We start from the raw sequence: 21,356 nt of genomic DNA, 5'->3' as shown, positions 1-21,356 counted from the left end.
AACACCGAGGAAAGCTTGAAGGACTTTTTCTACCTTTCTTCAAGTTGCTGGTTTAGAAGCAGGATTTTGACATCAGCCTAGTATGTGTATAAATGTTTCTTCAGATATATCCTATCAGAACCCTGAAAAAGAAACCTGAGTGGTTTCCAAAGCTTGCAGCAACATCAATTGACCATTCAAAGGAATCTTATCTGCAAGGTTAATTAGCTTCTCTCCCCGAGAACAAGCATATTATGTTCTACTGGCTAACGGGGTTCCAATGTTCCTTTTGAGCATCAGCCTAGAAGTTAGGCACCAGTGAGAATGAAACTCACACCCCGTGGTTTAACCAGACCAGTGGCCTATGAAGCAGGAAGAAAAGGGATTGGCGTGGTGTTTTTTTCCCCTTTCTGATGGAGCGTTTCTTGTTCCTCAAACTGCTTTCAAAGTTGACTTCGGGAGCCCTGAGAAAAATGGCCTTGCTTAATATTTAAGGAAAAGCTAGCCTCCTTTCTGATGGAGGGTTTCTTGTTCCTCAAACTGCTTTCAAAGTTGACTTCGGGGGGACTTCGAGCCCTGAAAAAAATGGCCTTGCTTAATATTTAAGGAAAAGCTAGCCTGTCAGAAGTGGGATTCGAACCCACGCCTCCAGAGGAGACTGCGACCTGAACACAGCGCCTCAGACCGCTCGGCCATCCTGACTTTCATGTGGCAGTATGCTTTGGCGCTTCGTGGTGATACCAGACATCATGGTAAGCGTTAAGCATAAAATTGAGGCACTTGTCAACATCTGCAAGTCTGCACTTGCGCAGAACAGAGCAACTTTGCCGCTCCTCAAACAGACCCCCGCTGGAATCCCAATCCATGATGCGTAAGAGCAAACACGGAGGAAAGCTTGAAGGACTTTTTCTACCTTTCTTCAAGTTGCTGGTTTAGAAGCAGGATTTTGACATCAGCCTAGTATGTGTATAAATGTTTCTTCAGATATATCCTATCAGAACCCTGAAAAAGAAACCTGAGTGGTTTCCAAAGCTTGCAGCAACATCAATTGACCATTCAAAGGAATCTTATCTGCAAGGTTAATTAGCTTCTCTCCCCGAGAACAAGCATATTATGTTCTACTGGCTAACGGGGTTCCAATGTTCCTTTTGAGCATCAGCCTAGAAGTTAGGCACCAGTGAGAATGAAACTCACACCCCGTGGTTTAACCAGACCAGTGGCCTATGAAGCAGGAAGAAAAGGGATTGGCGTGGTGTTTTTTTCCCCTTTCTGAGGGCACTTGTCAACATCTGCAAGTCTGCACTTGCGCAGAACAGAGCAACTTTGCCGCTCCTCAAACAGACCCCCGCTGGAATCCCAATCCATGATGCGTAAGAGCAAACACGGAGGAAAGCTTGAAGGACTTTTTCTACCTTTCTTCAAGTTGCTGCTTTAGAAGCAGGATTTTGACATCAGCCTAGTATGTGTATAAATGTTTCTTCAGATATATCCTATCAGAACCCTGAAAAAGAAACCTGAGTGGTTTCCAAAGCTTGCAGCAACATCAATTGACCATTCAAAGGAATCTTATCTGCAAGGTTAATTAGCTTCTCTCCCCGAGTATGTGTATAAATGTTTCTTCAGATATATCCTATCAGAACCCTGAAAAAGAAACCTGAGTGGTTTTCAAAGCTTGCAGCAACATCAATTGACCATTCAAAGGAATCTTATCTGCAAGGTTAATTAGCTTCTCTCCCCGAGAACAAGCATATTATGTTCTACTGGCTAACGGGGTTCCAATGTTCCTTTTGAGCATCAGCCTAGAAGTTAGGCACCAGTGAGAATGAAACTCACACCCCGTGGTTTAACCAGACCAGTGGCCTATGAAGCAGGAAGAAAAGGGATTGGCGTGGTGTTTTTTTCCCCTTTCTGATGGAGCGTTTCTTGTTCCTCAAACTGCTTTCAAAGTTGACTTCGGGAGCCCTGAGAAAAATGGCCTTGCTTAATATTTAAGGAAAAGCTAGCCTCCTTTCTGATGGAGGGTTTCTTGTTCCTCAAACTGCTTTCAAAGTTGACTTCGGGGGGACTTCGAGCCCTGAGAAAAATGGCCTTGCTTAATATTTAAGGAAAAGCTAGCCTGTCAGAAGTGGGATTCGAACCCACGCCTCCAGAGGAGACTGCGACCTGAACGCAGCGCCTTAGACCGCTCGGCCATCCTGACTTTCATGGGGCAGTATGCTTTGGCGCTTCGTGGTGATACCAGACATCATGGTAAGCGTTAAGCATAAAATTGAGGCACTTGTCAACATCTGCAAGTCTGCACTTGCGCAGAACAGAGCAACTTTGCCGCTCCTCAAACAGACCCCCGCTGGAATCCCAATCCATGATGCGTAAGAGCAAACACGGAGGAAAGCTTGAAGGACTTTTTCTACCTTTCTTCAAGTTGCTGGTTTAGAAGCAGGATTTTGACATCAGCCTAGTATGTGTATAAATGTTTCTTCAGATATATCCTATCAGAACCCTGAAAAAGAAACCTGAGTGGTTTCCAAAGCTTGCAGCAACATCAATTGACCATTCAAAGGAATCTTATCTGCAAGGTTAATTAGCTTCTCTCCCCGAGAACAAGCATATTATGTTCTACTGGCTAACGGGGTTCCAATGTTCCTTTTGAGCATCAGCCTAGAAGTTAGGCACCAGTGAGAATGAAACTCACACCCCGTGGTTTAACCAGACCAGTGGCCTATGAAGCAGGAAGAAAAGGGATTGGCGTGGTGTTTTTTTCCCCTTTCTGAGGGCACTTGTCAACATCTGCAAGTCTGCACTTGCGCAGAACAGAGCAACTTTGCCGCTCCTCAAACAGACCCCCGCTGGAATCCCAATCCATGATGCGTAAGAGCAAACACCGAGGAAAGCTTGAAGGACTTTTTCTACCTTTCTTCAAGTTGCTGGTTTAGAAGCAGGATTTTGACATCAGCCTAGTATGTGTATAAATGTTTCTTCAGATATATCCTATCAGAACCCTGAAAAAGAAACCTGAGTGGTTTCCAAAGCTTGCAGCAACATCAATTGACCATTCAAAGGAATCTTATCTGCAAGGTTAATTAGCTTCTCTCCCCGAGAACAAGCATATTATGTTCTACTGGCTAACGGGGTTCCAATGTTCCTTTTGAGCATCAGCCTAGAAGTTAGGCACCAGTGAGAATGAAACTCACACCCCGTGGTTTAACCAGACCAGTGGCCTATGAAGCAGGAAGAAAAGGGATTGGCGTGGTGTTTTTTTCCCCTTTCTGATGGAGCGTTTCTTGTTCCTCAAACTGCTTTCAAAGTTGACTTCGGGAGCCCTGAGAAAAATGGCCTTGCTTAATATTTAAGGAAAAGCTAGCCTCCTTTCTGATGGAGGGTTTCTTGTTCCTCAAACTGCTTTCAAAGTTGACTTCGGGGGGACTTCGAGCCCTGAGAAAAATGGCCTTGCTTAATATTTAAGGAAAAGCTAGCCTGTCAGAAGTGGGATTCGAACCCACGCCTCCAGAGGAGACTGCGACCTGAACGCAGCGCCTTAGACCGCTCGGCCATCCTGACTTTCATGGGGCAGTATGCTTTGGCGCTTCGTGGTGATACCAGACATCATGGTAAGCGTTAAGCATAAAATTGAGGCACTTGTCAACATCTGCAAGTCTGCACTTGCGCAGAACAGAGCAACTTTGCCGCTCCTCAAACAGACCCCCGCTGGAATCCCAATCCATGATGCGTAAGAGCAAACACGGAGGAAAGCTTGAAGGACTTTTTCTACCTTTCTTCAAGTTGCTGGTTTAGAAGCAGGATTTTGACATCAGCCTAGTATGTGTATAAATGTTCCTTCAGATATATCCTATCAGAACCCTGAAAAAGAAACCTGAGTGGTTTCCAAAGCTTGCAGCAACATCAATTGACCATTCAAAGGAATCTTATCTGCAAGGTTAATTAGCTTCTCTCCCCGAGAACAAGCATATTATGTTCTACTGGCTAACGGGGTTCCAATGTTCCTTTTGAGCATCAGCCTAGAAGTTAGGCACCAGTGAGAATGAAACTCACACCCCGTGGTTTAACCAGACCAGTGGCCTATGAAGCAGGAAGAAAAGGGATTGGCGTGGTGTTTTTTCCCCTTTCTGAGGGCACTTGTCAACATCTGCAAGTCTGCACTTGCGCAGAACAGAGCAACTTTGCCGCTCCTCAAACAGACCCCCGCTGGAATCCCAATCCATGATGCGTAAGAGCAAACACGGAGGAAAGCTTGAAGGACTTTTTCTACCTTTCTTCAAGTTGCTGGTTTAGAAGCAGGATTTTGACATCAGCCTAGTATGTGTATAAATGTTTCTTCAGATATATCCTATCAGAACCCTGAAAAAGAAACCTGAGTGGTTTCCAAAGCTTGCAGCAACATCAATTGACCATTCAAAGGAATCTTATCTGCAAGGTTAATTAGCTTCTCTCCCCGAGTATGTGTATAAATGTTTCTTCAGATATATCCTATCAGAACCCTGAAAAAGAAACCTGAGTGGTTTCCAAAGCTTGCAGCAACATCAATTGACCATTCAAAGGAATCTTATCTGCAAGGTTAATTAGCTTCTCTCCCCGAGAACAAGCATATTATGTTCTACTGGCTAACGGGGTTCCAATGTTCCTTTTGAGCATCAGCCTAGAAGTTAGGCACCAGTGAGAATGAAACTCACACCCCGTGGTTTAACCAGACCAGTGGCCTATGAAGCAGGAAGAAAAGGGATTGGCGTGGTGTTTTTTTCCCCTTTCTGATGGAGCGTTTCTTGTTCCTCAAACTGCTTTCAAAGTTGACTTCGGGAGCCCTGAGAAAAATGGCCTTGCTTAATATTTAAGGAAAAGCTAGCCTCCTTTCTGATGGAGGGTTTCTTGTTCCTCAAACTGCTTTCAAAGTTGACTTCGGGGGGACTTCGAGCCCTGAGAAAAATGGCCTTGCTTAATATTTAAGGAAAAGCTAGCCTGTCAGAAGTGGGATTCGAACCCACGCCTCCAGAGGAGACTGCGACCTGAACGCAGCGCCTCAGACCGCTCGGCCATCCTGACTTTCATGTGGCAGTATGCTTTGGCGCTTCGTGGTGATACCAGACATCATGGTAAGCGTTAAGCATAAAATTGAGGCACTTGTCAACATCTGCAAGTCTGCACTTGCGCAGAACAGAGCAACTTTGCCGCTCCTCAAACAGACCCCCGCTGGAATCCCAATCCATGATGCGTAAGAGCAAACACGGAGGAAAGCTTGAAGGACTTTTTCTACCTTTCTTCAAGTTGCTGGTTTAGAAGCAGGATTTTGACATCAGCCTAGTATGTGTATAAATGTTTCTTCAGATATATCCTATCAGAACCCTGAAAAAGAAACCTGAGTGGTTTCCAAAGCTTGCAGCAACATCAATTGACCATTCAAAGGAATCTTATCTGCAAGGTTAATTAGCTTCTCTCCCCGAGAACAAGCATATTATGTTCTACTGGCTAACGGGGTTCCAATGTTCCTTTTGAGCATCAGCCTAGAAGTTAGGCACCAGTGAGAATGAAACTCACACCCCGTGGTTTAACCAGACCAGTGGCCTATGAAGCAGGAAGAAATGGGATTGGCGTGGTGTTTTTTTCCCCTTTCTGAGGGCACTTGTCAACATCTGCAAGTCTGCACTTGCGCAGAACAGAGCAACTTTGCCGCTCCTCAAACAGACCCCCGCTGGAATCCCAATCCATGATGCGTAAGAGCAAACACGGAGGAAAGCTTGAAGGACTTTTTCTACCTTTCTTCAAGTTGCTGGTTTAGAAGCAGGATTTTGACATCAGCCTAGTATGTGTATAAATGTTTCTTCAGATATATCCTATCAGAACCCTGAAAAAGAAACCTGAGTGGTTTCCAAAGCTTGCAGCAACATCAATTGACCATTCAAAGGAATCTTATCTGCAAGGTTAATTAGCTTCTCTCCCCGAGTATGTGTATAAATGTTTCTTCAGATATATCCTATCAGAACCCTGAAAAAGAAACCTGAGTGGTTTCCAAAGCTTGCAGCAACATCAATTGACCATTCAAAGGAATCTTATCTGCAAGGTTAATTAGCTTCTCTCCCCGAGAACAAGCATATTATGTTCTACTGGCTAACGGGGTTCCAATGTTCCTTTTGAGCATCAGCCTAGAAGTTAGGCACCAGTGAGAATGAAACTCACACCCCGTGGTTTAACCAGACCAGTGGCCTATGAAGCAGGAAGAAAAGGGATTGGCGTGGTGTTTTTTTCCCCTTTCTGATGGAGCGTTTCTTGTTCCTCAAACTGCTTTCAAAGTTGACTTCGGGAGCCCTGAGAAAAATGGCCTTGCTTAATATTTAAGGAAAAGCTAGCCTCCTTTCTGATGGAGGGTTTCTTGTTCCTCAAACTGCTTTCAAAGTTGACTTCGGGGGGACTTCGAGCCCTGAGAAAAATGGCCTTGCTTAATATTTAAGGAAAAGCTAGCCTGTCAGAAGTGGGATTCGAACCCACGCCTCCAGAGGAGACTGCGACCTGAACGCAGCGCCTTAGACCGCTCGGCCATCCTGACTTTCATGTGGCAGTATGCTTTGGCGCTTCGTGGTGATACTAGACATCATGGTAAGCATTAAGCATAAAATTGAGGCACTTGTCAACATCTGCAAGTCTGCACTTGCGGAGAACAGAGCAACTTTGCCGCTCCTCAAACAGACCCCCGCTGGAATCCCAATCCATGATGCGTAAGAGCAAACACGGAGGAAAGCTTGAAGGACTTTTTCTACCTTTCTTCAAGTTGCTGGTTTAGAAGCAGGATTTTGACATCAGCCTAGTATGTGTATAAATGTTTCTTCAGATATATCCTATCAGAACCCTGAAAAAGAAACCTGAGTGGTTTCCAAAGCTTGCAGCAACATCAATTGACCATTCAAAGGAATCTTATCTGCAAGGTTAATTAGCTTCTCTCCCCGAGAACAAGCATATTATGTTCTACTGGCTAACGGGGTTCCAATGTTCCTTTTGAGCATCAGCCTAGAAGTTAGGCACCAGTGAGAATGAAACTCACACCCCGTGGTTTAACCAGACCAGTGGCCTATGAAGCAGGAAGAAAAGGGATTGGCGTGGTGTTTTTTTCCCCTTTCTGAGGGCACTTGTCAACATCTGCAAGTCTGCACTTGCGCAGAACAGAGCAACTTTGCCGCTCCTCAAACAGACCCCCGCTGGAATCCCAATCCATGATGCGTAAGAGCAAACACGGAGGAAAGCTTGAAGGACTTTTTCTACCTTTCTTCAAGTTGCTGGTTTAGAAGCAGGATTTTGACATCAGCCTAGTATGTGTATAAATGTTTCTTCAGATATATCCTATCAGAACCCTGAAAAAGAAACCTGAGTGGTTTCCAAAGCTTGCAGCAACATCAATTGACCATTCAAAGGAATCTTATCTGCAAGGTTAATTAGCTTCTCTCCCCGAGTATGTGTATAAATGTTTCTTCAGATATATCCTATCAGAACCCTGAAAAAGAAACCTGAGTGGTTTCCAAAGCTTGCAGCAACATCAATTGACCATTCAAAGGAATCTTATCTGCAAGGTTAATTAGCTTCTCTCCCCGAGAACAAGCATATTATGTTCTACTGGCTAACGGGGTTCCAATGTTCCTTTTGAGCATCAGCCTAGAAGTTAGGCACCAGTGAGAATGAAACTCACACCCCGTGGTTTAACCAGACCAGTGGCCTATGAAGCAGGAAGAAAAGGGATTGGCGTGGTGTTTTTTTCCCCTTTCTGATGGAGGGTTTCTCGTTCCTCAAACTGCTTTCAAAGTTGACTTCGAGCCCTGAGAAAAATGGCCTTGCTTAATATTTAAGGAAAAGCTAGCCTGTCAGAAGTGGGATTCGAACCCACGCCTCCAGAGGAGACTGCGACCTGAACGCAGCGCCTTAGACCGCTCGGCCATCCTGACTTTCATGTGGCAGTATGCTTTGGCGCTTCGTGGTGATACTAGACATCATGGTAAGCATTAAGCATAAAATTGAGGCACTTGTCAACATCTGCAAGTCTGCACTTGCGGAGAACAGAGCAACTTTGCCGCTCCTCAAACAGACCCCCGCTGGAATCCCAATCCATGATGCGTAAGAGCAAACACGGAGGAAAGCTTGAAGGACTTTTTCTACCTTTCTTCAAGTTGCTGGTTTAGAAGCAGGATTTTGACATCAGCCTAGTATGTGTATAAATGTTTCTTCAGATATATCCTATCAGAACCCTGAAAAAGAAACCTGAGTGGTTTCCAAAGCTTGCAGCAACATCAATTGACCATTCAAAGGAATCTTATCTGCAAGGTTAATTAGCTTCTCTCCCCGAGAACAAGCATATTATGTTCTACTGGCTAACGGGGTTCCAATGTTCCTTTTGAGCATCAGCCTAGAAGTTAGGCACCAGTGAGAATGAAACTCACACCCCGTGGTTTAACCAGACCAGTGGCCTATGAAGCAGGAAGAAAAGGGATTGGCGTGGTGTTTTTTTCCCCTTTCTGAGGGCACTTGTCAACATCTGCAAGTCTGCACTTGCGCAGAACAGAGCAACTTTGCCGCTCCTCAAACAGACCCCCGCTGGAATCCCAATCCATGATGCGTAAGAGCAAACACGGAGGAAAGCTTGAAGGACTTTTTCTACCTTTCTTCAAGTTGCTGGTTTAGAAGCAGGATTTTGACATCAGCCTAGTATGTGTATAAATGTTTCTTCAGATATATCCTATCAGAACCCTGAAAAAGAAACCTGAGTGGTTTCCAAAGCTTGCAGCAACATCAATTGACCATTCAAAGGAATCTTATCTGCAAGGTTAATTAGCTTCTCTCCCCGAGTATGTGTATAAATGTTTCTTCAGATATATCCTATCAGAACCCTGAAAAAGAAACCTGAGTGGTTTCCAAAGCTTGCAGCAACATCAATTGACCATTCAAAGGAATCTTATCTGCAAGGTTAATTAGCTTCTCTCCCCGAGAACAAGCATATTATGTTCTACTGGCTAACAGGGTTCCAATGTTCCTTTTGAGCATCAGCCTAGAAGTTAGGCACCAGTGAGAATGAAACTCACACCCCGTGGTTTAACCAGACCAGTGGCCTATGAAGCAGGAAGAAAAGGGATTGGCGTGGTGTTTTTTTCCCCTTTCTGAGGGCACTTGTCAACATCTGCAAGTCTGCACTTGCGCAGAACAGAGCAACTTTGCCGCTCCTCAAACAGACCCCCGCTGGAATCCCAATCCATGATGCGTAAGAGCAAACACGGAGGAAAGCTTGAAGGACTTTTTCTACCTTTCTTCAAGTTGCTGGTTTAGAAGCAGGATTTTGACATCAGCCTAGTATGTGTATAAATGTTTCTTCAGATATATCCTATCAGAACCCTGAAAAAGAAACCTGAGTGGTTTCCAAAGCTTGCAGCAACATCAATTGACCATTCAAAGGAATCTTATCTGCAAGGTTAATTAGCTTCTCTCCCCGAGTATGTGTATAAATGTTTCTTCAGATATATCCTATCAGAACCCTGAAAAAGAAACCTGAGTGGTTTCCAAAGCTTGCAGCAACATCAATTGACCATTCAAAGGAATCTTATCTGCAAGGTTAATTAGCTTCTCTCCCCGAGAACAAGCATATTATGTTCTACTGGCTAACGGGGTTCCAATGTTCCTTTTGAGCATCAGCCTAGAAGTTAGGCACCAGTGAGAATGAAACTCACACCCCGTGGTTTAACCAGACCAGTGGCCTATGAAGCAGGAAGAAAAGGGATTGGCGTGGTGTTTTTTTCCCCTTTCTGATGGAGCGTTTCTTGTTCCTCAAACTGCTTTCAAAGTTGACTTCGGGAGCCCTGAGAAAAATGGCCTTGCTTAATATTTAAGGAAAAGCTAGCCTCCTTTCTGATGGAGGGTTTCTTGTTCCTCAAACTGCTTTCAAAGTTGACTTCGGGGGGACTTCGAGCCCTGAAAAAAATGGCCTTGCTTAATATTTAAGGAAAAGCTAGCCTGTCAGAAGTGGGATTCGAACCCACGCCTCCAGAGGAGACTGCGACCTGAACGCAGCGCCTCAGACCGCTCGGCCATCCTGACTTTCATGTGGCAGTATGCTTTGGCGCTTCGTGGTGATACCAGACATCATGGTAAGCGTTAAGCATAAAATTGAGGCACTTGTCAACATCTGCAAGTCTGCACTTGCGCAGAACAGAGCAACTTTGCCGCTCCTCAAACAGACCCCCGCTGGAATCCCAATCCATGATGCGTAAGAGCAAACACGGAGGAAAGCTTGAAGGACTTTTTCTACCTTTCTTCAAGTTGCTGGTTTAGAAGCAGGATTTTGACATCAGCCTAGTATGTGTATAAATGTTTCTTCAGATATATCCTATCAGAACCCTGAAAAAGAAACCTGAGTGGTTTCCAAAGCTTGCAGCAACATCAATTGACCATTCAAAGGAATCTTATCTGCAAGGTTAATTAGCTTCTCTCCCCGAGAACAAGCATATTATGTTCTACTGGCTAACGGGGTTCCAATGTTCCTTTTGAGCATCAGCCTAGAAGTTAGGCACCAGTGAGAATGAAACTCACACCCCGTGGTTTAACCAGACCAGTGGCCTATGAAGCAGGAAGAAAAGGGATTGGCGTGGTGTTTTTTTCCCCTTTCTGAGGGCACTTGTCAACATCTGCAAGTCTGCACTTGCGCAGAACAGAGCAACTTTGCCGCTCCTCAAACAGACCCCCGCTGGAATCCCAATCCATGATGCGTAAGAGCAAACACGGAGGAAAGCTTGAAGGACTTTTTCTACCTTTCTTCAAGTTGCTGGTTTAGAAGCAGGATTTTGACATCAGCCTAGTATGTGTATAAATGTTTCTTCAGATATATCCTATCAGAACCCTGAAAAAGAAACCTGAGTGGTTTCCAAAGCTTGCAGCAACATCAATTGACCATTCAAAGGAATCTTATCTGCAAGGTTAATTAGCTTCTCTCCCCGAGTATGTGTATAAATGTTTCTTCAGATATATCCTATCAGAACCCTGAAAAAGAAACCTGAGTGGTTTCCAAAGCTTGCAGCAACATCAATTGACCATTCAAAGGAATCTTATCTGCAAGGTTAATTAGCTTCTCTCCCCGAGAACAAGCATATTATGTTCTACTGGCTAACGGGGTTCCAATGTTCCTTTTGAGCATCAGCCTAGAAGTTAGGCACCAGTGAGAATGAAACTCACACCCCGTGGTTTAACCAGACCAGTGGCCTATGAAGCAGGAAGAAAAGGGATTGGCGTGGTGTTTTTTTCCCCTTTCTGATGGAGCGTTTCTTGTTCCTCAAACTGCTTTCAAAGTTGACTTCGGGGGGACTTCGAGCCCTGAGAAAAATGGCCTTGCTTAATATTTAAGGAAAAGCTAGCCTGTCAGAAGTGGGATTCGAACCCACGCCTCCAGAGGAGACTGCGACCTGAACGCAGCGCCTTAGACCGCTCGGCCATCCTGACTTTCATGGGGCAGTATGCTTTGGCGCTTCGTGGTGATACCAGACATCATGGTAAGCGTTAAGCATAAAATTGAGGCACTTGTCAACATCTGCAAGTCTGCACTTGCGCAGAACAGAGCAACTTTGCCGCTCCTCAAACAGACCCCCGCTGGAATCCCAATCCATGATGCGTAAGAGCAAACACGGAGGAAAGCTTGAAGGACTTTTTCTACCTTTCTTCAAGTTGCTGGTTTAGAAGCAGGATTTTGACATCAGCCTAGTATGTGTATAAATGTTTCTTCAGATATATCCTATCAGAACCCTGAAAAAGAAACCTGAGTGGTTTCCAAAGCTTGCAGCAACATCAATTGACCATTCAAAGGAATCTTATCTGCAAGGTTAATTAGCTTCTCTCCCCGAGAACAAGCATATTATGTTCTACTGGCTAACGGGGTTCCAATGTTCCTTTTGAGCATCAGCCTAGAAGTTAGGCACCAGTGAGAATGAAACTCACACCCCGTGGTTTAACCAGACCAGTGGCCTATGAAGCAGGAAGAAAAAGGATTGGCGTGGTGTTTTTTTCCCCTTTCTGAGGGCACTTGTCAACATCTGCAAGTCTGCACTTGCGCAGAACAGAGCAACTTTGCCGCTCCTCAAACAGACCCCCGCTGGAATCCCAATCCATGATGCGTAAGAGCAAACACGGAGGAAAGCTTGAAGGACTTTTTCTACCTTTCTTCAAGTTGCTGCTTTAGAAGCAGGATTTTGACATCAGCCTAGTATGTGTATAAATGTTTCTTCAGATATATCCTATCAGAACCCTGAAAAAGAAACCTGAGTGGTTTCCAAAGCTTGCAGCAACATCAATTGACCATTCAAAGGAATCTTATCTGCAAGGTTAATTAGCTTCTCTCCCCGAGTATGTGTATAAATGTTTCTTCAGATATATCCTATCAGAACCCTGAAAAAGAAACCTGAGTGGTTTTCAAAGCTTGCAGCAACATCAATTGACCATTCAAAGGAATCTTATCTGCAAGGTTAATTAGCTTCTCTGCCCGAGAACAAGCATATTATGTTCTACTGGCTAACGGGGTTCCAATGTTCCTTTTGAGCATCAGCCTAGAAGTTAGGCACCAGTGAGAATGAAACTCACACCCCGTGGTTTAACCAGACCAGTGGCCTATGAAGCAGGAAGAAAAGGGATTGGCGTGGTGTTTTTTCCCCCTTTCTGATGGAGCGTTTCTTGTTCCTCAAACTGCTTTCAAAGTTGACTTCGGGAGCCCTGAGAAAAATGGCCTTGCTTAATATTTAAGGAAAAGCTAGCCTCCTTTCTGATGGAGGGTTTCTTGTTCCTCAAACTGCTTTCAAAGTTGACTTCGGGGGGACTTCGAGCCCTGAGAAAAATGGCCTTGCTTAATATTTAAGGAAAAGCTAGCCTGTCAGAAGTGGGATTCGAACCCACGCCTCCAGAGGAGACTGCGACCTGAACGCAGCGCCTTAGACCGCTCGGCCATCCTGACTTTCATGGGGCAGTATGCTTTGGCGCTTCGTGGTGATACCAGACATCATGGTAAGCGTTAAGCATAAAATTGAGGCACTTGTCAACATCTGCAAGTCTGCACTTGCGCAGAACAGAGCAACTTTGCCGCTCCTCAAACAGACCCCCGCTGGAATCCCAATCCATGATGCGTAAGAGCAAACACGGAGGAAAGCTTGAAGGACTTTTTCTACCTTTCTTCAAGTTGCTGGTTTAGAAGCAGGATTTTGACATCAGCCTAGTATGTGTATAAATGTTTCTTCAGATATATCCTATCAGAACCCTGAAAAAGAAACCTGAGTGGTTTCCAAAGCTTGCAGCAACATCAATTGACCATTCAAAGGAATCTTATCTGCAAGGTTAATTAGCTTCTCTCCCCGAGAACAAGCATATTATGTTCTACTGGCTAACGGGGTTCCAATGTTCCTTTTGAGCATCAGCCTAGAAGTTAGGCACCAGTGAGAATGAAACTCACACCCCGTGGTTTAACCAGACCAGTGGCCTATGAAGCAGGAAGAAAAGGGATTGGCGTGGTGTTTTTTCCCCCTTTCTGATGGAGCGTTTCTTGTTCCTCAAACTGCTTTCAAAGTTGACTTCGGGAGCCCTGAGAAAAATGGCCTTGCTTAATATTTAAGGAAAAGCTAGCCTCCTTTCTGATGGAGGGTTTCTTGTTCCTCAAACTGCTTTCAAAGTTGACTTCGGGGGGACTTCGAGCCCTGAGAAAAATGGCCTTGCTTAATATTTAAGGAAAAGCTAGCCTGTCAGAAGTGGGATTCGAACCCACGCCTCCAGAGGAGACTGCGACCTGAACGCAGCGCCTTAGACCGCTCGGCCATCCTGACTTTCATGGGGCAGTATGCTTTGGCGCTTCGTGGTGATACCAGACATCATGGTAAGCGTTAAGCATAAAATTGAGGCACTTGTCAACATCTGCAAGTCTGCACTTGCGCAGAACAGAGCAACTTTGCCGCTCCTCAAACAGACCCCCGCTGGAATCCCAATCCATGATGCGTAAGAGCAAACACGGAGGAAAGCTTGAAGGACTTTTTCTACCTTTCTTCAAGTTGCTGGTTTAGAAGCAGGATTTTGACATCAGCCTAGTATGTGTATAAATGTTTCTTCAGATATATCCTATCAGAACCCTGAAAAAGAAACCTGAGTGGTTTCCAAAGCTTGCAGCAACATCAATTGACCATTCAAAGGAATCTTATCTGCAAGGTTAATTAGCTTCTCTCCCCGAGAACAAGCATATTATGTTCTACTGGCTAACGGGGTTCCAATGTTCCTTTTGAGCATCAGCCTAGAAGTTAGGCACCAGTGAGAATGAAACTCACACCCCGTGGTTTAACCAGACCAGTGGCCTATGAAGCAGGAAGAAAAGGGATTGGCGTGGTGTTTTTTTCCCCTTTCTGATGGAGCGTTTCTTGTTCCTCAAACTGCTTTCAAAGTTGACTTCGGGAGCCCTGAGAAAAATGGCCTTGCTTAATATTTAAGGAAAAGCTAGCCTCCTTTCTGATGGAGGGTTTCTTGTTCCTCAAACTGCTTTCAAAGTTGACTTCGGGGGGACTTCGAGCCCTGAAAAAAATGGCCTTGCTTAATATTTAAGGAAAAGCTAGCCTGTCAGAAGTGGGATTCGAACCCACGCCTCCAGAGGAGACTGCGACCTGAACGCAGCGCCTCAGACCGCTCGGCCATCCTGACTTTCATGTGGCAGTATGCTTTGGCGCTTCGTGGTGATACCAGACATCATGGTAAGCGTTAAGCATAAAATTGAGGCACTTGTCAACATCTGCAAGTCTGCACTTGCGCAGAACAGAGCAACTTTGCCGCTCCTCAAACAGACCCCCGCTGGAATCCCAATCCATGATGCGTAAGAGCAAACACGGAGGAAAGCTTGAAGGACTTTTTCTACCTTTCTTCAAGTTGCTGGTTTAGAAGCAGGATTTTGACATCAGCCTAGTATGTGTATAAATGTTTCTTCAGATATATCCTATCAGAACCCTGAAAAAGAAACCTGAGTGGTTTCCAAAGCTTGCAGCAACATCAATTGACCATTCAAAGGAATCTTATCTGCAAGGTTAATTAGCTTCTCTCCCCGAGAACAAGCATATTATGTTCTACTGGCTAACGGGGTTCCAATGTTCCTTTTGAGCATCAGCCTAGAAGTTAGGCACCAGTGAGAATGAAACTCACACCCCGTGGTTTAACCAGACCAGTGGCCTATGAAGCAGGAAGAAAAGGGATTGGCGTGGTGTTTTTTTCCCCTTTCTGAGGGCACTTGTCAACATCTGCAAGTCTGCACTTGCGCAGAACAGAGCAACTTTGCCGCTCCTCAAACAGACCCCCGCTGGAATCCCAATCCATGATGCGTAAGAGCAAACACGGAGGAAAGCTTGAAGGACTTTTTCTACCTTTCTTCAAGTTGCTGGTTTAGAAGCAGGATTTTGACATCAGCCTAGTATGTGTATAAATGTTTCTTCAGATATATCCTATCAGAACCCTGAAAAAGAAACCTGAGTGGTTTCCAAAGCTTGCAGCAACATCAATTGACCATTCAAAGGAATCTTATCTGCAAGGTTAATTAGCTTCTCTCCCCGAGTATGTGTATAAATGTTTCTTCAGATATATCCTATCAGAACCCTGAAAAAGAAACCTGAGTGGTTTCCAAAGCTTGCAGCAACATCAATTGACCATTCAAAGGAATCTTATCTGCAAGGTTAATTAGCTTCTCTCCCCGAGAACAAGCATATTATGTTCTACTGGCTAACGGGGTTCCAATGTTCCTTTTGAGCATCAGCCTAGAAGTTAGGCACCAGTGAGAATGAAACTCACACCCCGTGGTTTAACCAGACCAGTGGCCTATGAAGCAGGAAGAAAAGGGATTGGCGTGGTGTTTTTTTCCCCTTTCTGATGGAGCGTTTCTTGTTCCTCAAACTGCTTTCAAAGTTGACTTCGGGAGCCCTGAGAAAAATGGCCTTGCTTAATATTTAAGGAAAAGCTAGCCTCCTTTCTGATGGAGGGTTTCTTGTTCCTCAAACTGCTTTCAAAGTTGACTTCGGGGGGACTTCGAGCCCTGAGAAAAATGGCCTTGCTTAATATTTAAGGAAAAGCTAGCCTGTCAGAAGTGGGATTCGAACCCACGCCTCCAGAGGAGACTGCGACCTGAACGCAGCGCCTTAGACCGCTCGGCCATCCTGACTTTCATGGGGCAGTATGCTTTGGCGCTTCGTGGTGATACCAGACATCATGGTAAGCGTTAAGCATAAAATTGAGGCACTTGTCAACATCTGCACTTGCGCAGAACAGAGCAACTTTGCCGCTCCTCAAACAGACCCCCGCTGGAATCCCAATCCATGATGCGTAAGAGCAAACACGGAGGAAAGCTTGAAGGACTTTTTCTACCTTTCTTCAAGTTGCTGGTTTAGAAGCAGGATTTTGACATCAGCCTAGTATGTGTATAAATGTTTCTTCAGATATATCCTATCAGAACCCTGAAAAAGAAACCTGAGTGGTTTCCAAAGCTTGCAGCAACATCAATTGACCATTCAAAGGAATCTTATCTGCAAGGTTAATTAGCTTCTCTCCCCGAGAACAAGCATATTATGTTCTACTGGCTAACGGGGTTCCAATGTTCCTTTTGAGCATCAGCCTAGAAGTTAGGCACCAGTGAGAATGAAACTCACACCCCGTGGTTTAACCAGACCAGTGGCCTATGAAGCAGGAAGAAAAGGGATTGGCGTGGTGTTTTTTTCCCCTTTCTGAGGGCACTTGTCAACATCTGCAAGTCTGCACTTGCGCAGAACAGAGCAACTTTGCCGCTCCTCAAACAGACCCCCGCTGGAATCCCAATCCATGATGCGTAAGAGCAAACACGGAGGAAAGCTTGAAGGACTTTTTCTACCTTTCTTCAAGTTGCTGCTTTAGAAGCAGGATTTTGACATCAGCCTAGTATGTGTATAAATGTTTCTTCAGATATATCCTATCAGAACCCTGAAAAAGAAACCTGAGTGGTTTCCAAAGCTTGCAGCAACATCAATTGACCATTCAAAGGAATCTTATCTGCAAGGTTAATTAGCTTCTCTCCCCGAGTATGTGTATAAATGTTTCTTCAGATATATCCTATCAGAACCCTGAAAAAGAAACCTGAGTGGTTTTCAAAGCTTGCAGCAACATCAATTGACCATTCAAAGGAATCTTATCTGCAAGGTTAATTAGCTTCTCTGCCCGAGAACAAGCATATTATGTTCTACTGGCTAACGGGGTTCCAATGTTCCTTTTGAGCATCAGCCTAGAAGTTAGGCACCAGTGAGAATGAAACTCACACCCCGTGGTTTAACCAGACCAGTGGCCTATGAAGCAGGAAGAAAAGGGATTGGCGTGGTGTTTTTTCCCCCTTTCTGATGGAGCGTTTCTTGTTCCTCAAACTGCTTTCAAAGTTGACTTCGGGAGCCCTGAGAAAAATGGCCTTGCTTAATATTTAAGGAAAAGCTAGCCTCCTTTCTGATGGAGGGTTTCTTGTTCCTCAAACTGCTTTCAAAGTTGACTTCGGGGGGACTTCGAGCCCTGAGAAAAATGGCCTTGCTTAATATTTAAGGAAAAGCTAGCCTGTCAGAAGTGGGATTCGAACCCACGCCTCCAGAGGAGACTGCGACCTGAACGCAGCGCCTCAGACCGCTCGGCCATCCTGACTTTCATGTGGCAGTATGCTTTGGCGCTTCGTGGTGATACCAGACATCATGGTAAGCGTTAAGCATAAAATTGAGGCACTTGTCAACATCTGCAAGTCTGCACTTGCGCAGAACAGAGCAACTTTGCCGCTCCTCAAACAGACCCCCGCTGGAATCCCAATCCATGATGCGTAAGAGCAAACACGGAGGAAAGCTTGAAGGACTTTTTCTACCTTTCTTCAAGTTGCTGGTTTAGAAGCAGGATTTTGACATCAGCCTAGTATGTGTATAAATGTTTCTTCAGATATATCCTATCAGAACCCTGAAAAAGAAACCTGAGTGGTTTCCAAAGCTTGCAGCAACATCAATTGACCATTCAAAGGAATCTTATCTGCAAGGTTAATTAGCTTCTCTCCCCGAGAACAAGCATATTATGTTCTACTGGCTAACGGGGTTCCAATGTTCCTTTTGAGCATCAGCCTAGAAGTTAGGCACCAGTGAGAATGAAACTCACACCCCGTGGTTTAACCAGACCAGTGGCCTATGAAGCAGGAAGAAAAGGGATTGGCGTGGTGTTTTTTTCCCCTTTCTGAGGGCACTTGTCAACATCTGCAAGTCTGCACTTGCGCAGAACAGAGCAACTTTGCCGCTCCTCAAACAGACCCCCGCTGGAATCCCAATCCATGATGCGTAAGAGCAAACACGGAGGAAAGCTTGAAGGACTTTTTCTACCTTTCTTCAAGTTGCTGGTTTAGAAGCAGGATTTTGACATCAGCCTAGTATGTGTATAAATGTTTCTTCAGATATATCCTATCAGAACCCTGAAAAAGAAACCTGAGTGGTTTCCAAAGCTTGCAGCAACATCAATTGACCATTCAAAGGAATCTTATCTGCAAGGTTAATTAGCTTCTCTCCCCGAGTATGTGTATAAATGTTTCTTCAGATATATCCTATCAGAACCCTGAAAAAGAAACCTGAGTGGTTTCCAAAGCTTGCAGCAACATCAATTGACCATTCAAAGGAATCTTATCTGCAAGGTTAATTAGCTTCTCTCCCCGAGAACAAGCATATTATGTTCTACTGGCTAACGGGGTTCCAATGTTCCTTTTGAGCATCAGCCTAGAAGTTAGGCACCAGTGAGAATGAAACTCACACCCCGTGGTTTAACCAGACCAGTGGCCTATGAAGCAGGAAGAAAAGGGATTGGCGTGGTGTTTTTTTCCCCTTTCTGATGGAGCGTTTCTTGTTCCTCAAACTGCTTTCAAAGTTGACTTCGGGAGCCCTGAGAAAAATGGCCTTGCTTAATATTTAAGGAAAAGCTAGCCTCCTTTCTGATGGAGGGTTTCTTGTTCCTCAAACTGCTTTCAAAGTTGACTTCGGGGGGACTTCGAGCCCTGAGAAAAATGGCCTTGCTTAATATTTAAGGAAAAGCTAGCCTGTCAGAAGTGGGATTCGAACCCACGCCTCCAGAGGAGACTGCGACCTGAACGCAGCGCCTTAGACCGCTCGGCCATCCTGACTTTCATGGGGCAGTATGCTTTGGCGCTTCGTGGTGATACCAGACATCATGGTAAGCGTTAAGCATAAAATTGAGGCACTTGTCAACATCTGCAAGTCTGCACTTGCGCAGAACAGAGCAACTTTGCCGCTCCTCAAACAGACCCCCGCTGGAATCCCAATCCATGATGCGTAAGAGCAAACACGGAGGAAAGCTTGAAGGACTTTTTCTACCTTTCTTCAAGTTGCTGGTTTAGAAGCAGGATTTTGACATCAGCCTAGTATGTGTATAAATGTTTCTTCAGATATATCCTATCAGAACCCTGAAAAAGAAACCTGAGTGGTTTCCAAAGCTTGCAGCAACATCAATTGACCATTCAAAGGAATCTTATCTGCAAGGTTAATTAGCTTCTCTCCCCGAGAACAAGCATATTATGTTCTACTGGCTAACGGGGTTCCAATGTTCCTTTTGAGCATCAGCCTAGAAGTTAGGCACCAGTGAGAATGAAACTCACACCCCGTGGTTTAACCAGACCAGTGGCCTATGAAGCAGGAAGAAAAGGGATTGGCGTGGTGTTTTTTTCCCCTTTCTGAGGGCACTTGTCAACATCTGCAAGTCTGCACTTGCGCAGAACAGAGCAACTTTGCCGCTCCTCAAACAGACCCCCGCTGGAATCCCAATCCATGATGCGTAAGAGCAAACACGGAGGAAAGCTTGAAGGACTTTTTCTACCTTTCTTCAAGTTGCTGCTTTAGAAGCAGGATTTTGACATCAGCCTAGTATGTGTATAAATGTTTCTTCAGATATATCCTATCAGAACCCTGAAAAAGAAACCTGAGTGGTTTCCAAAGCTTGCAGCAACATCAATTGACCATTCAAAGGAATCTTATCTGCAAGGTTAATTAGCTTCTCTCCCCGAGTATGTGTATAAATGTTTCTTCAGATATATCCTATCAGAACCCTGAAAAAGAAACCTGAGTGGTTTTCAAAGCTTGCAGCAACATCAATTGACCATTCAAAGGAATCTTATCTGCAAGGTTAATTAGCTTCTCTGCCCGAGAACAAGCATATTATGTTCTACTGGCTAACGGGGTTCCAATGTTCCTTTTGAGCATCAGCCTAGAAGTTAGGCACCAGTGAGAATGAAACTCACACCCCGTGGTTTAACCAGACCAGTGGCCTATGAAGCAGGAAGAAAAGGGATTGGCGTGGTGTTTTTTCCCCCTTTCTGATGGAGCGTTTCTTGTTCCTCAAACTGCTTTCAAAGTTGACTTCGGGAGCCCTGAGAAAAATGGCCTTGCTTAATATTTAAGGAAAAGCTAGCCTCCTTTCTGATGGAGGGTTTCTTGTTCCTCAAACTGCTTTCAAAGTTGACTTCGGGGGGACTTCGAGCCCTGAGAAAAATGGCCTTGCTTAATATTTAAGGAAAAGCTAGCCTGTCAGAAGTGGGATTCGAACCCACGCCTCCAGAGGAGACTGCGACCTGAACGCAGCGCCTTAGACCGCTCGGCCATCCTGACTTTCATGGGGCAGTATGCTTTGGCGCTTCGTGGTGATACCAGACATCATGGTAAGCGTTAAGCATAAAATTGAGGCACTTGTCAACATCTGCAAGTCTGCACTTGCGCAGAACAGAGCAACTTTGCCGCTCCTCAAACAGACCCCCGCTGGAATCCCAATCCATGATGCGTAAGAGCAAACACGGAGGAAAGCTTGAAGGACTTTTTCTACCTTTCTTCAAGTTGCTGGTTTAGAAGCAGGATTTTGACATCAGCCTAGTATGTGTATAAATGTTTCTTCAGATATATCCTATCAGAACCCTGAAAAAGAAACCTGAGTGGTTTCCAAAGCTTGCAGCAACATCAATTGACCATTCAAAGGAATCTTATCTGCAAGGTTAATTAGCTTCTCTCCCCGAGAACAAGCATATTATGTTCTACTGGCTAACGGGGTTCCAATGTTCCTTTTGAGCATCAGCCTAGAAGTTAGGCACCAGTGAGAATGAAACTCACACCCCGTGGTTTAACCAGACCAGTGGCCTATGAAGCAGGAAGAAAAGGGATTGGCGTTGTGTTTTTTTCCCCTTTCTGAGGGCACTTGTCAACATCTGCAAGTCTGCACTTGCGCAGAACAGAGCAACTTTGCCGCTCCTCAAACAGACCCCCGCTGGAATCCCAATCCATGATGCGTAAGAGCAAACACGGAGGAAAGCTTGAAGGACTTTTTCT

At 44.9% G+C, this 21,356-nt stretch overlaps 15 non-coding genes across 15 annotated transcripts; all 15 read right to left on the bottom strand.

The window, feature by feature from the left end:
- Positions 1–598: 598 nt before the first annotated feature.
- On the bottom strand, positions 599–681 carry TRNAL-CAG (transfer RNA leucine (anticodon CAG)). Its single transcript has one exon. It is a non-coding gene; the product is annotated as a tRNA-Leu (tRNA).
- A 1,415-nt stretch (positions 682–2,096) lies between these two features.
- On the bottom strand, positions 2,097–2,179 carry TRNAL-CAG (transfer RNA leucine (anticodon CAG)). The gene has a single exon. It is a non-coding gene; the product is annotated as a tRNA-Leu (tRNA).
- Positions 2,180–3,454: 1,275 nt separating this feature from the next.
- Positions 3,455–3,537, bottom strand: TRNAL-CAG (transfer RNA leucine (anticodon CAG)). The gene has a single exon. It is a non-coding gene; the product is annotated as a tRNA-Leu (tRNA).
- A 1,414-nt stretch (positions 3,538–4,951) lies between these two features.
- TRNAL-CAG (transfer RNA leucine (anticodon CAG)) lies at positions 4,952–5,034 on the bottom strand. The gene has a single exon. It is a non-coding gene; the product is annotated as a tRNA-Leu (tRNA).
- Positions 5,035–6,449: 1,415 nt separating this feature from the next.
- Positions 6,450–6,532, bottom strand: TRNAL-CAG (transfer RNA leucine (anticodon CAG)). The gene has a single exon. It is a non-coding gene; the product is annotated as a tRNA-Leu (tRNA).
- A 1,301-nt stretch (positions 6,533–7,833) lies between these two features.
- On the bottom strand, positions 7,834–7,916 carry TRNAL-CAG (transfer RNA leucine (anticodon CAG)). The gene has a single exon. It is a non-coding gene; the product is annotated as a tRNA-Leu (tRNA).
- A 2,054-nt stretch (positions 7,917–9,970) lies between these two features.
- On the bottom strand, positions 9,971–10,053 carry TRNAL-CAG (transfer RNA leucine (anticodon CAG)). The gene has a single exon. It is a non-coding gene; the product is annotated as a tRNA-Leu (tRNA).
- Positions 10,054–11,365: 1,312 nt separating this feature from the next.
- Positions 11,366–11,448, bottom strand: TRNAL-CAG (transfer RNA leucine (anticodon CAG)). Its single transcript has one exon. It is a non-coding gene; the product is annotated as a tRNA-Leu (tRNA).
- A 1,415-nt stretch (positions 11,449–12,863) lies between these two features.
- On the bottom strand, positions 12,864–12,946 carry TRNAL-CAG (transfer RNA leucine (anticodon CAG)). Its single transcript has one exon. It is a non-coding gene; the product is annotated as a tRNA-Leu (tRNA).
- Positions 12,947–13,722: 776 nt separating this feature from the next.
- On the bottom strand, positions 13,723–13,805 carry TRNAL-CAG (transfer RNA leucine (anticodon CAG)). Its single transcript has one exon. It is a non-coding gene; the product is annotated as a tRNA-Leu (tRNA).
- A 776-nt stretch (positions 13,806–14,581) lies between these two features.
- Positions 14,582–14,664, bottom strand: TRNAL-CAG (transfer RNA leucine (anticodon CAG)). The gene has a single exon. It is a non-coding gene; the product is annotated as a tRNA-Leu (tRNA).
- Positions 14,665–16,079: 1,415 nt separating this feature from the next.
- On the bottom strand, positions 16,080–16,162 carry TRNAL-CAG (transfer RNA leucine (anticodon CAG)). Its single transcript has one exon. It is a non-coding gene; the product is annotated as a tRNA-Leu (tRNA).
- A 1,407-nt stretch (positions 16,163–17,569) lies between these two features.
- On the bottom strand, positions 17,570–17,652 carry TRNAL-CAG (transfer RNA leucine (anticodon CAG)). Its single transcript has one exon. It is a non-coding gene; the product is annotated as a tRNA-Leu (tRNA).
- A 1,415-nt stretch (positions 17,653–19,067) lies between these two features.
- On the bottom strand, positions 19,068–19,150 carry TRNAL-CAG (transfer RNA leucine (anticodon CAG)). The gene has a single exon. It is a non-coding gene; the product is annotated as a tRNA-Leu (tRNA).
- A 1,415-nt stretch (positions 19,151–20,565) lies between these two features.
- Positions 20,566–20,648, bottom strand: TRNAL-CAG (transfer RNA leucine (anticodon CAG)). Its single transcript has one exon. It is a non-coding gene; the product is annotated as a tRNA-Leu (tRNA).
- Positions 20,649–21,356: the final 708 nt, after the last annotated feature.

The sequence above is a fragment of the Eleutherodactylus coqui genome, chromosome 7, assembly GCF_035609145.1.
Source record: "Eleutherodactylus coqui strain aEleCoq1 chromosome 7, aEleCoq1.hap1, whole genome shotgun sequence".
NCBI classification, from domain to species: domain Eukaryota; kingdom Metazoa; phylum Chordata; class Amphibia; order Anura; family Eleutherodactylidae; genus Eleutherodactylus; species Eleutherodactylus coqui.
Note: the sequence above shows the minus strand (reverse complement) of the source record. Positions and strands in the feature narration are given on the sequence as shown.